General features: G+C 42.6%; 1 long non-coding RNA gene across 2 annotated transcripts in view; it reads right to left on the bottom strand.

Annotated features, from left to right (window-relative positions):
- Nucleotides 1-16,658, bottom strand: part of LOC309491363 — a 105,537-nt gene extending 88,879 nt beyond the window's left edge. For both annotated transcript variants that reach the window (XR_014203056.1, XR_014203057.1), the window contains exon 1: nucleotides 16,285-16,658. This is a non-coding gene — a long non-coding RNA (uncharacterized lncRNA). The remainder of the gene's footprint in view (nucleotides 1-16,284) is intronic.
- Nucleotides 16,659-16,916: the final 258 nt, after the last annotated feature.

Below are 16,916 nucleotides of genomic sequence, written 5' to 3'. Positions count from 1 at the left end.
GATATGGAGTGGGTCAGACATGATTTTGACCACTTCATTAAGTTTTGTTTAGTAGAAAACCTTTCTTTAAAGTGAATTTCGTTTTCTATAAATTGTATCTTAATTTTAATAAATTTTTCATCAACCAATTGCTGGATTTAAGAGATAAGTAAGAGAAGCAAATATAACAGACACTAATCATGGAGACGCCCGCGCGGTCACTTGCATTGCACGTCAGCTGGAGCGCATCTCATCCTCCTAACTCGGGGGTCGGCAACCCGCGGCTCTAGAGCCACATGCGGCTCTTAAGCGCCGCCCTAGTGGCTCCCTGGAGCTTTTTTAAAAATATGAAAATGGAAAAAAAAAATGTTGTTTTAATATAATTTCTGTTGGAGGAAAAACATGACAAACATTCTTAACCCTTTCGCACGTACGATCGCATCGGTGTGATCAGAACAGTCAGTGCATGACGTGATCAACTGCTAAATTCAAATGTGCTTTCGCGCGTTGGCTGGCGCTGAAGCCCCGTTCACACTGCCAGCGATTTTGTCGCTGTATGTCGCTAGTCTCTGTACTGTGAAGTCGCTTGTGGGCGTTCATAGTGCTGTCGCTCTAATGTGACTGGTAGACTGCACGTCTGGCCATATCTATACAAAATACCATCACAAGTGATATATACAACTATATCATTTTAATTTGACTAGGATTTAGGCTCAAAAGAAACAGTATGCTGTTGGGAGAGTGTTTTTATATTACCACAGCAGTGTTCAGTGGATTAAATCATTTAGCCTACTGGATTAACGATCGATCAATCAACAGATTAACTCATACTGTCATACATTACTAAAACGTCATTCGAATTTGACAAATAATCAATTTTCTTGTCCCTAATAGTCAACATAATGCAGGGGAAACTGTAAAATGATCTGCAGCAGTGCTAATTGCATCATAATTACAACACTCGAACTAAATGTGTGAATTAAACTCACTGAGACTGTCGATAGTTTCTTTTCCATGCATCATTTTATTATATCCATGTATGTGGTTACAGTCAAATCATATAAAACAGTGAAATCGCCCTCGAACTCATCTGTCTGCACTCGAGACGGTGACGTGAGCTGAGCTCCTCTGAAACTCTTCTTTCCTATTGGTTGTCGCTCGCGAAAATCGCTTCTCATTTGCATAAAGTTGAAATTTCTGAACTTTTGTCGCGCGTCTCGTGTCGCTTGACACGCCCACATTCTGTCGCCAACGGTCACTGTCGCTCGTGTCGCCGGAAGTCGCCAGCGCTCCATTGAAATGAATGGGATCATGTCGCTTTGTCGCTGCGTGTCGCTGGCAGTGTGAACGGGGCTTGAGCCAGAGACAGGCGCGCTCAGCTGTCATATATCACAACTTTTCAGTGTTTTCAACCACATAATGTTTATTTTAGGTTTCAGACATATAAGTACTAAAAAAACAATACATTTAGAGTTTGTAAAATACACACTGCATGTTAAAGGAAGAGGCAATAATCCTTTCCATTATAATTAGACACGTTTTATTCATATCAGATATACATTGTGTAAGTAACTTTAAAGTTTACTCTATTCTTCTCCCAGTTCACCAGCCACTTACTTTGATGTATTTCGGGAGAAGTGGATGAATTCACGTGTTGTAAATCCAACAGATCCGATTCTCTGAACTGCGTCTGCGGCACAAAATGGCAGCGCATACAGCTCAACTAACGCGATCGTTATAAAGGTGTTTAAACAACAAAACACTTCCACTTGCATATATTTGACAATCGGAATATCAGATATTTCATGCCATATCTAACAAATGTGTGAATATTTTGAATAAAAAGGAAAAATGACATGAAAGCAGATCATCATTCATTCAGCTCTGTTGTTGCTGCGGTGTCACGTGACACGCAATGACGCGTCACCTTGGAAACCATAAAGTGACACATTCTAAATAACGGTCGCCTTGAAAAACTCACGCTGGGGGGGTCAGTCAGAATATTTTAAACTTACGTGTGAAAGGGTTAAAGTTTTTCAACGTTGTAAAAATAATACACAAATAAATAAAACGTAATACATTAAAATTATAATGGAAGTTAAACTTAAAGCACCATCGTAGAGTAGTCACGTGGTGCGTCATTCTCTCCAGGATGCGCTGCAGGGAAAATAAACATTTAATCATGAATGCTCATTATGTATTTGTAGCCTAGGCTACTTATCATTTTGATACTAGGGGGCTAATAAAGCTAATATAGACACTTACAGCATGTGTTGCCTTCATTATAAGGCTTATATAAGGCTTTCATTTTTTGCGGCTCCAGACAGATTTTTTTTTTTTTTTTTTTGGTACAATATGGCTCTTTAAACATTTTGGGTTGCCGACCCCTGTCCTAACTTAACGAAACTCAGCGTATGCCTCACACAGACATGAGAAATACATCAAATACACAAAGCTTGAAATGTCTTCAAACGAAATAATTCAAAACGAAAAGAAAAAGGCTACTCTCTGATTATGTCTTTATGTGCATTTCTCTCTAGGTGCGTTCACTACAAATATGGCGATCGTCAACTTCATCTTTGCAGTCGACACTGTCAGAAAACACTAGTTTATTGATAAAAATCAATGCACGCATCACCGGATTTACAAATACACATCTTGCTTGTTGCACGCACATATTATGTCGAAAAAACGAAATATTATGTTGAAATAACATTATTATTAATAATACATCTTTTAGAATATTTGATTAAATGCTGCTTGTTCAATTTAATAAAATTAAAACTTTAATTGTGATAATTAAAATAATTGAAAATTAAATATTTAGTGATTAAAAGTTTTGCTAATTTATTATATAGGCTATTATATGCCTATTGCCTATATTAAGTAGGTCATATTAAGACAAGGCATATATTAAGTTATTTTAGCTGTTATGAGAAAAAAAATCTAACGAAATCTAAAATCTAAAAAATATTCTAACGCCAATTCAACATGCCAGAATAAAACCTGATTTTTGAACAATGCGTAACGCCACTCGACCTGGTGTGCCAAAACACTACATTTTAAACTTCAATTTTTAATTCAAAACAATCTCAAAACGCGTTGTGACATTTTTTTAAGCAGTAGCCTAGCCTATATAAGGGCATTGAAACCAGGATCTTAACTAAAACGCGTTCCGCGTAATCTCTCAAAAATTATGCCACACTAGGCCTACTCCATGTATTTTTTTTTTAAGGACTGCTTTTGAAATCACTATAAATTACTATGCAATTGTATCGCTCACGAGAGCTCTTCATTTATCTAATTCCTCAATAGAATAGTAAAAATATTCAGCGTCATTGCTCCTAATATTGTCTCTATTTTTAACTTTTGATTCTATTTTTTCAGTTCTAAAATTGATTCTATCTTTGGTTCTATTCTGTTGTAGCCTAATAGGCCTATTTATATATATGAACAATATGCCTATTAGGCTTAGGGTTTTATATTTAACCCACTTACATTTTAAAATACGGCAATTGCTGCTGTTTTGCACAATGTCCCTTTGCGCCACTTGGCGGTCATTTCGGGAACGACTTTGAAATGCGGCTGGTTTATTTTTGCCGCGGTGATTTCGCCGCGGCAGCTGGCGCGGCGGTAATAGGCATTCTGGTTGTCCACCATCTGTACATTTCCTGAAGAAAATGTGAAGTGGTGCTTGCAGTGGCAAAACTCGCCACTGGGCAGATGCTAACACAATTAACATGTTGTGATACCATGATATACCACGTTTTAGCATTATTTACCACGATTTACCATGTTTCTAAGATGATTTACTACGATTTACCACATTCCAGCATGATTTACTATGATTAACATGTTGTTAAAATGATGCTAGCATGATTAGCATGTTGTTAACATGATTAGCATGTTGGTAGCATGATGCTAGCATGATTAGCATGTTGCTAGCATGCTTTTAACAAGATGTTAGTATGATTAGCATTTTGCTAGCATGTTTTTAGCCAGATGCTAACATGATTAGCATGTTGCTAGCATTATGCTAGCTTGAATAGCATTTTGCTAGCATGATGCTAGCTTGATTAGCATGTTGCTAGCATGATGCTAGCTTGATTAGCATGTTGCTAGCATGTTTTTAGCTAGACGCTAACATGATTAGCATGTTGCTAGCATAATACTAGCTTGATTAGCATGTTGCTAGCATGATGCTAGCTTGATTAGCATGTTGCTAGCATGATGCTAGCTTGATTAGCATTATGTTAGCATGATGCTAGCTTGATTAGCATGTTGGTAGCTTGATGCTAGCATGATTAGCATGTTGCTAGCATGTTTTTAGCTAGACGCTAACATGATTAGCATGTTGCTAGCATAATGCTAGCTTGATTAGCATGTTGCTAGCTTGATTAGCATTATGTTAGCATGATGCTAGCTTGATTAGCATGTTGGTAGCTTGATGCTAGCATGATTAGCATGTTGCTAACATGTTTTTAGCTAGACGCTAACATGATGAGCATGTTTCTAGCATAATGCTAGCTTGATTAGCATGTTGCTAGCATGATGCTAGCTTGATTAGCATTTTGCTAGCATGATGCTAGCTTGATTAGCATGTTGGTAGCATAATGCTAGCATTATTAGCATGTTGCTAGCATGATTAGTATGTTGCTAGCATGTTTTTCAGCAAGATGCTGTTGCCAGGTGGTGGTTGCTAGGGTTTTCTGGGTGGTTGCTATGGTGTTGCTAGGCAGTTGCTAAGGTGTTCTGGGTGGTTGCTAGGCAGTTGCTAGGGTATTCTTGGTGGTTGCTAGGCAGTTGCTAGGGTATTCTTGGTGGTTGCTAGGGCATTGCTAGGTGGTTGCTATTGTGTTGCTAGGCAGTTGCTATGGTATTCTGGGTGGATTCTAGGGCATTGCTAGGCAGTTGCTAGGGTGTTCTGGGTGGTTACTAGGCAGTTGCTAGGTGTTCTGGGTGGTTGCTAGGCAGTTGCTAGGGTGTTCTGGGTGGTTGCTAGAGTTTTTTGGTGGTTACTAGAGCATTTCTAGACGTTGCTAGGGTGTTCAGGGTGGTTGCTAAGGTATTTTTGGTAGTTGCTATGGTGTTACTAGGTGGTTGGTAGTTGTCAAATATGGTTACTATGGAGTTTTTATAGAGTTCTTAAAATCTTTAATAACGAGTGCTTCAGTACGGCACTCGGCCTGCGGCCTCGTGCCTATGGCCGAATAGGCACAAGCATGGAGCAATATCGCAAGGCTACGAGTGTGATATTGCTTTAAAAAATGTAAAAAAAATGTTTTTATATTATTTATTGGTTTAGGGTGGTTGCTAGGGAGCTCAGAGTGGTTGCTAGGGTGCTGTAACTGGTTGCTAGGGTGTGGCTATGAAGATTTTAGGCCATTACTTATTGGCTGCTTGATAATATAAATCCTCTGAGGGAGAGAGAGAGGGAGAGAAACGCAGGGGTGTCAGGCCCTTTGCAGTGGTGTGTGTGAAAACGGCAGTTGGGATTCAAATGTTTTTAGAACTCCCCATGCAAAGTCAATGGGACTTTTTTGGCCGCTTTTTCGTCCGCTGTGCGAACATCGTACACCCGATCGCTTAGAAAAGTCATAGCACACCTCTCCTCAATGAGCCGGTCGATTTGATGCCTCACTCATGGGTCTGTGACAAACGGTGCGGGGCAAGTTACGCGCCAAACTTTTGTCCGGTATAATAATAAGAAGAAGAATAACTAGAATGTACATTTCCTGAAGAAAATGTGAAGTGGTGCTTGCAGTGGCAAAACTCACCACTCGGTTGCTAGGGTGTTGTACATGATTGCATACGAGCCAACAACCATGTCTGTACGATGTTGTGGAGCTGAAATATGGCTTCTATATGTTTCAATATGGTTGCTAGGTGGCTCTAAACGGTTGCTATGGTGTGAATACACAGTAACCGTGGTGATATTTTACAGACTGTTTCCCAAACGAAACAAAAGAGCCAAACCCCATCTCTATACGATGTTCTGATGAAAAGACATGGGTCTTGATAAACGGTTGCTAGGGTACTCTGTTTGGTTGCTATGGAGTTGCTAGGCAGCTGCCAATGATGAAACTCCAAAGGCTTCTTGCCACTATGAATGATATAAACCAACTCCCATGCCTCTGTGACATTCAGAACGGAAGATATCCCTCTTTGGATTTTGGTTGCTAGGGTACTCGGTTTGGTTGCTAGGGAGTGGCGTAGCAGCTGCCAATCATGAAATTCCAAAGGCTGCTTGTCAGTATTAATTATATAAACCAACTCCCATGCCTCTGTGACATTCAGAATGGAAGATATCCCTCTTTGGATTTTGGTTGCTAGGGTACTCTGTTTGGTTGCTATGGAGTTGCTTGACAACTGCCAATGATGAAACTGCAAAGGCTTCTTGTCACTATGAATGATATAAACCAACTCCCATGCCTCTGTGACATTCAGAATGGAAGATATCCTTCTTTGGATTTTGGTTGCTAGGGTACTCTGTTTGGTTGCTAGGGAGTGGCTTGGCAGCTGCCAAACATGAAAGTCCAAAGGCTGCTTGTCAGTATGAATGATATAAACCAACTCCCATGCCTCTGTGACATACAGAATGGAAGATATCCCTCTCTGGATTTTGGTTGCTAGGGTACTCTATTTGGTTGTTAGGGAGTGGCTTGGCAGCTGCCAGTCATGAAACTCCAAAGGCTGCTTGTCAGTATGAATGATATAAACCAACTCCCATGCCTCTGTGACATTCAGAATGGAAGATATCCCTCTTTGGATTTTTGTTGCTAAGGTGCTCGACAATGGTTGCTAGGGATGGGCTAGGAAGTGTTGAGGTGATTCATGATTGGCTGTTTGCTGCCCCGAGTCAAATGAGACCACCCTCATGTTTCTATGACAATTCAGTCCAGAGATATCCCTTTGATCTCTTTCAATGGAAGTCTATGGAACTTGTTGCTAAGGTGCTCTAAATGGTTGCTAGGGCGTGGCTTGATAGCTTCACAATGATCCTGAGAGACTGATTGGTCGTCTGAGTAAAATGAGCCCGCCCCCTTGTCTCTATGACACTGTGATCCAGAGCTACGTTCAATACAAAAACCTTATGTAATTTACCATAGTAGGAAAAACACATGCTATGGTGTAGGACGGCCCATTTCATGGGCCGTCCTACACCATAGTAAGTCAATGGGAAACTTTGGGCAGCTCCTGCCCCCCAGGGGTGCAACTTTTACCCCATTGTGAGGTATGTTCTTACAGAGCCTGTCAGCCTCTTCAAATGTGGCAAATCACACGTTTCTGCGAAATCCTCACTCAGAGCTACGAGTCATCAAAGTTCGTTGCAATGTTAAGTCTATGGGATTTTTCGGCCGCTTTTTCGCCCCTGGGGCGAACACCGTACCCCTGATCGCTTATAAAAGTCATAGCACACCTCTCCTCAATACGCTGGTCGATTTGACACCTCATTCATGGGTCTGTGACAAACGGTGCGGGACGAGTTACGCGCCAAACTTTTGTCCAGAATAATAAGAATAAGAATAATAATAAGTATGGAGGATAACAATAGTGGTGCTTTTCAAAGCACCACTAATAAGTATGAGCAATAACAATAGTGGTGCTTTGAAAAGCACCACTAATAAAAATAAGAATAATAATAAGTATGAGCAATAACAATAGTGTTGCTTTGAAAAGCACCACTAATAAGTATGGAGGATAACAATAGTGGTGCTTTTCAAAGCACCACTAATAATAATAAGTATGGAGGATAACAATAGTGTTGCTTTGAAAAGCACCACTAATAATAAGTTTAGTGACAATAACACTAGTGGTGCTTTGAAAAAGCACCACTAATAAGTATGAGTGACAATAACACTAGTGTTGCTTTGAAAAAGCACCACTAATAATAAGTTTAAATAGGATTTCAATATGTTGGCTTTCTCAAGCCAACTTAAAGGAACACTCCGACTTTTTGAGACTTTAGCTTATTCACATTATCCCCCAGAGTTAGATAAGTCCATACATACCTTTTTCATTTCTGTGCGTTCTGTAAGTGTTATTTGACGCACCCACCGCTAGCCTAGCTTAGCACAAAGACTGGATGTAAATGGATAGTGTTAGCATAGTAATCCCAATAAGTGACAAAATAATTCAAACATTTTCCTATTTACATGTTGTGATCTGTATAGTCACAGCGTGTACAAAAAACAAGGCTATATGAGACAGAGACCATTTTTAATCGTATAAATACTGGGAACTATATTCTCACTCGGCGTAGGAGCACAGCTAGCGTTACTTGGGCGGAGTGGCTACTTGGGCGGAGTGATCAGCGCAGCACACGAGACACACTGTATGCAATGGCAATACTACAATTTCATTGAACTATGAATGATCATTATAACAAAATCACTTACTTGGTGGACAGCTGACCATTAGGTTCACTCGGCATGGGGCGTTTCTTCCAGTTGATCTTGTCACATTGGGGAAAAAAAACGACAACTGCCGGGTGTATTAGGGCAGAGAAATCTTCCGTGGAAGTGACGCAAATATTTTGATTGTCATCAGCCCTTGACATTGATGGCAATACCCGGTCCCATTCATTACAACAAAGACACTCGGTTTCTGTGGGCATAGGTTGGCATGTTCCACATTTACACCACCAGTCCGTGTTCGTTCTGATTCTCCCTTCGACATCAATCTGTTCGACATCTTGTCTTACAGCTTCCAAAGTTTGTAACTCCTCGTCTGTGTATTCTGGCTCAAACCTATATGGTTCGGGATCTTGGTTTGATACACAGTAAAATTCCTCTGAGTCTGACAATTCCTCAAAGTCAGCCATGATCATGAGTCACGTCTAGCGAGTTAGTCACGTTTGTTTTGTTTACGGAACCATCAACAGAACAGGGCGTCTCGTGTGCTGCGCTGATCACTCCGCCCAAGTAGCCACTCCGCCCAAGTAACGCTAGCTGTGCTCCTACGCCGAGTGAGAATATAGTTCCCAGTATTTATACGATTAAAAATGGTCTCTGTCTCATATAGCCTTGTTTTTTGTACACGCTGTGACTATACAGATCACAACATGTAAATAGGAAAATGTTTGAATTATTTTGTCACTTATTGGGATTACTATGCTAACACTATCCATTTACATCCAGTCTTTGTGCTAAGCTAGGCTAGCGGTGGGTGCGTCAAATAACACTTACAGAACGCACAGAAATGAAAAAGGTATGTATGGACTTATCTAACTCTGGGGGATAATGTGAATAAGCTAAAGTCTCAAAAAGTCGGAGTGTTCCTTTAACTAGATGCGAAAGTTCGTCGAGACAAACTTTAAGTTGGCTTGAGAAAGTTTGGAGCAGAACGTTTTTTGCTAGGCGGTTGCTAGGATGTTATGGGTGGTTGCTATGGTGTTGCTAGGGTATTTTGGGAGGTTGCTAGGGTGTTCTGGGTGGTTGCTAGGGTGTCCTGGGTGGTTGCTAGGGTCTTTTGGGTGGTTGCTAGGGTATTTTGGGTGGTTGCTAGGAGGTTGCTAGGGTGTTCTGGGTGGTTGCTAGGGTGTTTTGGGTGGTTGCTAGGGTATTCTGGGTGGTTGCTAGGCGGTTGCTAGGATATTTTGGGTGGTTGCTAGGGTCTTTTGGGTGGTTGCTAGGCGGTTGCTAGGGTGTTCTGGGTGGTTGCTAGGGTGTTTTGGGTGGTTGCTAGGGTATTTTGGGTGGTTGCTATGGTATTCTGGGTGGTTGCTAGGGTCTTTTGGGTGGTTGCTAGGCGGTTGCTAGGGTGTTCTGGGTGGTTGCTAGGGTGTTTTGGGTGGTTGCTAGGGTATTCTGGGTGGTTGCTAGGCGGTTGCTAGGATATTTTGGGTGGTTGCTAGGGTGTTTTGGGTGGTTGCTAGGGTGTTCTGGGTGGTTGCTAGGCGGTTGCTAGGGTGTTATGGGTGGTTACTAGGCGGTTGCTAGGATATTTAGGGTGGTTGCTAGGGTCTTTTGGGTGGTTGCTAGGCGGTTGCTAGGGTATTATGGGTGGTTGCTAGGGTCTTTTGGGTGGTTGCTAGGGTATTTTGGGTGGTTGCTATGGTATTCTGGGTTGTTGCTAGGGTCTTTTGGGTGGTTGCTAGGCGGTTGCTAGGGTGTTCTGGGTGGTTGCTAGGGTGTTTTGGGTGGTTGCTAGGGTATTCTGGGTGGTTGCTAGGCGGTTGCTAGGATATTTTGGGTGGTTGCTAGGGTGTTTTGGGTGGTTGCTAGGGTGTTCTGGGTGGTTGCTAGGCGGTTGCTAGGGTGTTATGGGTGGTTACTAGGATGTTTTGTGTGGTTGCTATGGTGTTGCTAGGGTATTTTGGGTGGTTGCTAGGGTGTTTTGGGTGGTTGCTAGGGTGTTCTGGGTGGTTGCTAGGCGGTTGCTAGGGTGTTATGGGTGGTTACTAGGATGTTTTGTGTGGTTGCTATGGTGTTGCTAAGGTATTTTGGGTGGTTGCTAGGGTCTTTTGGGTGGTTGCTAGGCGGTTGCTAGGGTGTTTTGGGTGGTTGCTAGGTGGTTGCTAGGGTGTTCTGGGTGGTTGCTAGGATATTTTGGCTGGTTGCTAGGGTGTTCTGGGTGGATGCTATGGTATTCAGAGCGGCTGATATGGTGTTACTAGGTGGTTGGTAGTTGTCACAGATGGTTACTATGGAGTTTTTATAGAGTTCTTACTTAACTAATCGCTATTAGCATGTAGCTATTCACTGCTAGCATGTGTAGCATGTTGAAAGTGCTGTTTGCTAGCATGAGTCAAAAGAGCCAAACCTCATCTCTATACGATGTTCTGATACAGAGATATAGGTCTTGCAAAACGGTTGCTAGGATACTCAAGTTTGGTTGCTATGGAGTTGCTTGGGAGCTGGGAGCTTTAAACTTAAGAAGTTTAAATTGGTTTAAAGTTTAAAGTAGTTTGAAGTTTATGACAGAGAGATAGATAGATAAATAAGTTAGATAGATAGATACACACACACACACACACACACACACACACACACACACACACACACACACACACACACTCAGAGTTTATGAGTTTAGAGTTTATAAGTGTATAAATTGATGAGTTTATAAGTGTACAAGTTTTTGAGTTTAGAGTTTATAAGTTTAAATGAGTTTAGAGTTCAGAGTTTATTAATTTATGAGTTTAAGAGTTCATAAGTCTATGAATTCATGAGTTTATTAGTTAACTAGATGTACCGCATCGCGGTACAAAATATGACCGCCGCTCAGGCCTGCACTGGCTTTCCACAAAAATAAATGACGTGGAGTAATTTGGCTGTATTGCGTGTTTATGTATATACCTAAAAAAAGTAATAGTATGTGCATGTCTGTCTGTGTGTGTGTGTGTGTGTGTGTGTGTGTGTGTGTGTGTGTGTGTATGTGTGTGTATTTGTGTGTGTGTGTGTGTGTCTGTGTGTGTGTGTGTCTGTGCGTGTATGTATGTGTGGCCCCCGGGGACCAAACGAAATTTTTCCGTAGAAGTCTAGTGGGGCTACATGCCCACCAAATTTCATGTTCCCCGGTGTTTCGGTGTCCCTGGTATCGTTGACGAAAAATTTACGGGGGCCCCAGCGCAGGGGGGGGAAGTGGCCCCCGGGGACCAAACGAAATTTTTCCGTAAAAGTCTAGTAGACCAACATACCATAAAAATTTCTTCATCCTCGGTGCCACGGTTCAGGTAGTTATTTAGGAAAAACTGCATTTTTTTGGGTTTGGGGGGGCCCAGCGCGGGGGGGGAGTGGCCCCCGGGGACCAAACGAAATTTTTCCGTAGAAGTGTAGTGGGGCTACATGTCCACCAAATTTCATGTTCCCCGGTGCTTTGGTGTCCCTGGTATCGTTGACGAAAAATTTACGGGGGCCCCAGCGCGGGGAGGGGGGAGTGGCCCCCGGGGACCAAACGAAATTTTTCCGTAAAAGTCTAGTAGACGAACATACCATAAAAATTTCTTCATCCTCGGTGCCACGGTTCAGGTAGTTATTTAGGAAAAACTGCATTTTTTGGGGTTTGGGGGGGCCCAGCGCGGGGGGGGGAGTGGCCCCCGGGGACCAAACGAAATTTTTCCGTAGAAGTCTAGTGGGGCTACATGCCCACCAAATTTCATGTTCCCCGGTGCTTCGGTGTCCCTGGTATCGTTGACGAAAAATTTACGGGGGCCCCAGCGCGGGGGGGGGGAAGTGGCCCCGGGGACCAAACGAAATTTTTCCGTAAAAGTCTAGTAGACCAACATACCATAAAAATTTCTTCATCCTCGGTGCCACGGTTCAGGTAGTTATTTAGGAAAAACGGCATTTTTTTGGGTTTGGGGGGGCCCAGCGCGGGGGGGGAGTGGCCCCCGGGGACCAAACGAAATTTTTCCTTAGAAGTCTAGTGGGGCTACATGCCCACCAAATTTCATGTTCCCCGGTGTTTCGGTGTCCCTGGTATGGTTGACGAAAAAATTTACGGGGGCCCCAGCGCGGGGGGGGGAAGTGGCCCCCGGGGACCAAATGAAATTTTTCCGTAAAAGTCTAGTAGACCAACATACCACAAAAATTTCTTCATCCTCGGTGCCACGGTTCAGGTAGTTATTTAGGAAAAACTGCATTTTTTTGGGTTTGGGGGGGCCCAGCGCGGGGGGGGAGTGGCCCCCGAGGACCAAACGAAATTTTTCCTTAGAAGTCTAGTGGGGCTACATGCCCACCAAATTTCATGTTCCCCGGTGTTTCGGTGTCCCTGGTATCGTTGACGAAAAATTTACGGGGGCCCCAGCGCGGGGGGGGGAAGTGGCCCCCGCGGACCAAACTAAATTTTTCCGTAAAAGTCTAGTAGACCAACATACCATAAAAATTTCTTCATCCTCGGTGCCACGGTTCAGGTAGTTATTTAGGAAAAACTGCATTTTTTGGGGTTTGGGGGGGCCCAGCGCGGGGGGGGGGAGTGGCCCCCGGGGACCAAACGAAATTTTTCCTTAGAAGTCTAGTGGGGCTACATGCCCACCAAATTTCATGTTCCCCGGTGTTTCGGTGTCCCTGGTATCGTTGACGAAAAATTTAAGGGGGCCCCAGCGCGGGGGGGGAAGTGGCCCCCGGGGACCAAACGAAATTTTTCCGTAAAAGTCTAGTAGACCAACATACCATAAAAATTTCTTCATCCTCGGTGCCACGGTTCAGGTAGTTATTTAGGAAAAACTGCATTTTTGGGGGTTTGGGGGGGCCCAGCGCGGGGGGGGAGTGGCCCCCGGGGACCAAACGAAATTTTTCCTTAGAAGTCTAGTGGGGCTACATGCCCACCAAATTTCATGTTCCCCGGTGCTTCGGTGTCCCTGGTATCGTTGACGAAAAATTCAGTAAGGTGACGAAAAAAAAAAAAAAAAAAACTTTGACAATCCCTATATGACCGGCTAGCTACGCTAGCGGCGGTCATAATTAGTTATTAAATTTAAGTTAATTAGTTTATAAGTGTATGAGATTATAGTTTATTAGTTTAAATGAGTTTCATTGGCTAATATATATAGAATGGCAGTTTGAATTAGTCTTCAAGGGATTTAGATTTAAATTTTTGTCGGTTGGTGAGTTTGAATTTTTTTAGAATGCCCAATGTTAAGTCAATGGGAGTTTTTCCGAGTTTTGATCGTCATTTGTAGGAAAACCGTAAGTCCGATCAGTCTGAAAAGATATAGCATATAACTTCAGATCAGTTTGAGTGTCTGAGCCGAGTTTGGAGTATGTAGAGTTAAAGCTCTAGGACGAGTTTGAGTCAACAGTTTTAGTAAGAAGAATAATAATAAGTTTAAATAGGATTTCAATATGTTGGCTTTCTCAAGCCAACTTAATAATAAGTTTAAATAGGATTTCAATATGTTGGCTTTCTCAAGCCAACTTAATAAGTATGAGTGACAATAACAATAGTGTTGCTTTGAAAAAGCACCACTAATAAGAAGAATAATAAGTATGAGTGACAATAACACTAGTGTTGCTTTGAAAAAGCACCACTAACTAGAATGTACATTTCCTGAAGAAAATGTGAAGTGGTGCTTGCAGTGGCAAAACTCGCCACTGGGCAGATGCTAACACAATTAACATGTTGTGATACCATGATATACCACGTTTTAGCATTATTTACCACGATTTACCATGTTTCTAAGATGATTTACTACGATTTACCACATTCCAGCATGATTTACTATGATTAACATGTTGTTAGAATGATGCTAGCATAATTAGCATGTTGTTAGCATGATGCTAGCATGATTAGCATGTTGCTAGCATGCTTTTAACAAGATGCTAACATGATTAGCATTTTGCTAGCATGTTTTTAGCTAGATGCTAACATGATTAGCATGTTGCTAGCATTATGCTAGCTTGATTAGCATGTTGCTAGCATAATGATAGCTTTATTAGCATGTTGCTAGCATGTTGCTAGCTTGATTAGCATGATGCTAGCATGATGCTAGCTTGATTAGCATGTTGCTAGCATGATGCTAGCATGATTAGCATGTTGTTAGCATGATGCTAGCTTGATTAGCATTTTGCTAGCATGATGCTAGCATGATTAGCATGTTGCTAGCATGTTTTTAGCAAGATGCTGTTGCCAGGTGGTTGCTAGGGTGTTCTGGGTGGTTGCTAGGGTGTTCTGGGTGGTTGCTATGGTGTTGCTAGGCAGTTGCTATGGTATTCTGGGTGGATGCTAGGGCGTTGTTAGGCAGTTGCTAGGGTGTTCTGGGTGGTTGCTAGGCAGTTGCTAAGGTGTTCTGGGTGGTTGCTAGGCAGTTGCTAGGGTATTATTGGTGGTTGCTAGGCAGTTGCTAGGGTATTCTTGGTGGTTGCTAGGGCATTGCTAGGTGGTTGCTATGGTGTTGCTAGGCAGTTGCTATGGTATTCTGGGTGGATGCTAGGGCGTTGCTAGGCAGTTGCTAGGGTGTTCTGGGTGGTTGCTAGGCGTTCTGGGTGGTTACTAGGCAGTTGCTAGGTGTTCTGGGTGGTTGCTAGGCAGTTGCTATGGTGTTCTGGGTGGTTGCTAGAGTTTTTTGGTGGTTACTAGAGCATTTCTAGACGTTGCTAGGGTGTTCAGGGTGGTTGCTAAGGTATTTTTGGTAGTTGCTATGGTGTTACTAGGTGGTTGGTAGTTCTCAAATATGGTTACTATGGAGTTTTTATAGAGTTCTTAAAATCTTTAATAACGAGTTCCTTCAGTACGGCACTCGGCCTGCGGCCTCGTGCCTATGGCCGAATAGGCACAAGCATGGAGCAATATCGCAAGGCTACGAGTGTGATATTGCTTTAAAAAATGTTAAAAAAATGTTTTATATTATTTATTGGTTTAGGGTGGTTGCTAGGGAGCTCAGAGTGGTTGCTAGGGTGCTGTAACTGGTTGCTAGGGTGTGGCTATGAAGATTTTAGGCCATTACTTATTGGCTGCTTGATAATATAAATCCTCTGAGGGAGAGAGAGAGGGAGAGACGCAGGGGTGTCAGGCCCTTTGGAGTCTGTAGCCCCTTTCACACAGCGCTTTGAACCCGGCAAATTGCCGGCAAATTGCCAGAGCGCCTTCTTTGTGAACGCAAACTCGACCCGGGATTTATGCCGGGATCGATGCCGGGTCGGGACCTAGTAACATTGCCGTGTTCAGTCCCGGAACGCGCGCTGTGTGAACAAAAGCCGTAATAATGCCGTGTCGTAGTGATGACGCTGAAGCCGGGCTCGTTCTCCAGCTGTGAAACGGTACGTAATGCGCAAGTTTATGATCGAATCAGAGAAACAAATGCACAGGCGTGGTTTCTCGAGAGAGAGATCGCAGCTCATAAGCTAACTTAAGACTCTGCTGAGATTACAAGTCACATCGATGTCACGTGTCTTTACGGCATTTTTACGGGTTGTGTGTGAACGCACTCTCTGATTCCGGAAAATAACTGGCAGTGTGAATGAACCAAAATCAAACGAACCCGGGTCAAATCCCGGGTCATTTTATCCGTGTATTTTCCGGAATCTCTGTGTGAAAGGGGCTTGTGTGTGTGAAAACGGCAGTTGGGATTCAAATGTTTTTAGAACTCCCCATGTAAAGTCAATGGGACTTTTTTGGCCGCTTTTTCGTCCGCTGTGCGAACATCGTACACCCGATCGCTTAGAAAAGTCATAGCACACCTCTCCTCAATGAGCCGGTCGATATGACACCTCAATCAGGGGTCTGTGACAAACGGTGCGGGACAAGTTACGCGCCAAACTTTGTGTATAATAAGTATTAACAATAACAATAGTGTTGCTTTAAAAAAGCACCACTAATAATAAGTATGAGCAATAACAATAGTGTTGCTTTGAAAAGCACCACTAATAATGAATGAAAGATTCCGTTATCCACAATAAACAGACAAATAAATTACACAGATGAAATAAAGGAAAATCAAATGTACAAGTCAGACCCATTTACCTGCTCCCTTCATGAACTTAAAATGATGTTTCTCCCAGGTGCTGTGTGGAGGTGTGCAGCGGATGGCTAAATTGTTCCTTTGTCTTTTTTGCGGAGGTTAAATGGGGGCCAATGGCACATGCCCTTCGCTGAGCCACTCTTGCGGAACCACTGCAAATGGCAGATCCTCCTTGTTGATAAACTGAACAATGTGAAGCATCTAAAATAGAAGACACATTAGCATAAAGTATACTTTTTGATAAAAAAATTTCAGGCAAAATCAACAACATTAAAATGCTCACCCCTTCGAAAAAGCAGTAATTTTCACAAGTGGATCAACAGAAAACCATGTTCAGACAAACAAAATCATATAAACAACCTACATCGTTATTTTTGTAAGAAAACACCAAAAGTTAAACTAGTCTTTCTAGATGTAAAGTTTGGCTAACGTTACCTACTGTAGCTAGATACATTCAACATGTAACGTTAGAACATGCTTGAACTCAGTGTGTAAAAAAGGTGAAACAGCATGTGGTAGCGAACACTGTAATCTA

The sequence above is a fragment of the Leuciscus leuciscus genome (assembly GCF_965113295.1).
Source record: "Leuciscus leuciscus genome assembly, contig: HAP1_SCAFFOLD_152, whole genome shotgun sequence".
Lineage (NCBI taxonomy): Eukaryota > Metazoa > Chordata > Actinopteri > Cypriniformes > Leuciscidae > Leuciscus > Leuciscus leuciscus.
This window is presented reverse-complemented; position numbering and strand designations above follow the sequence as displayed.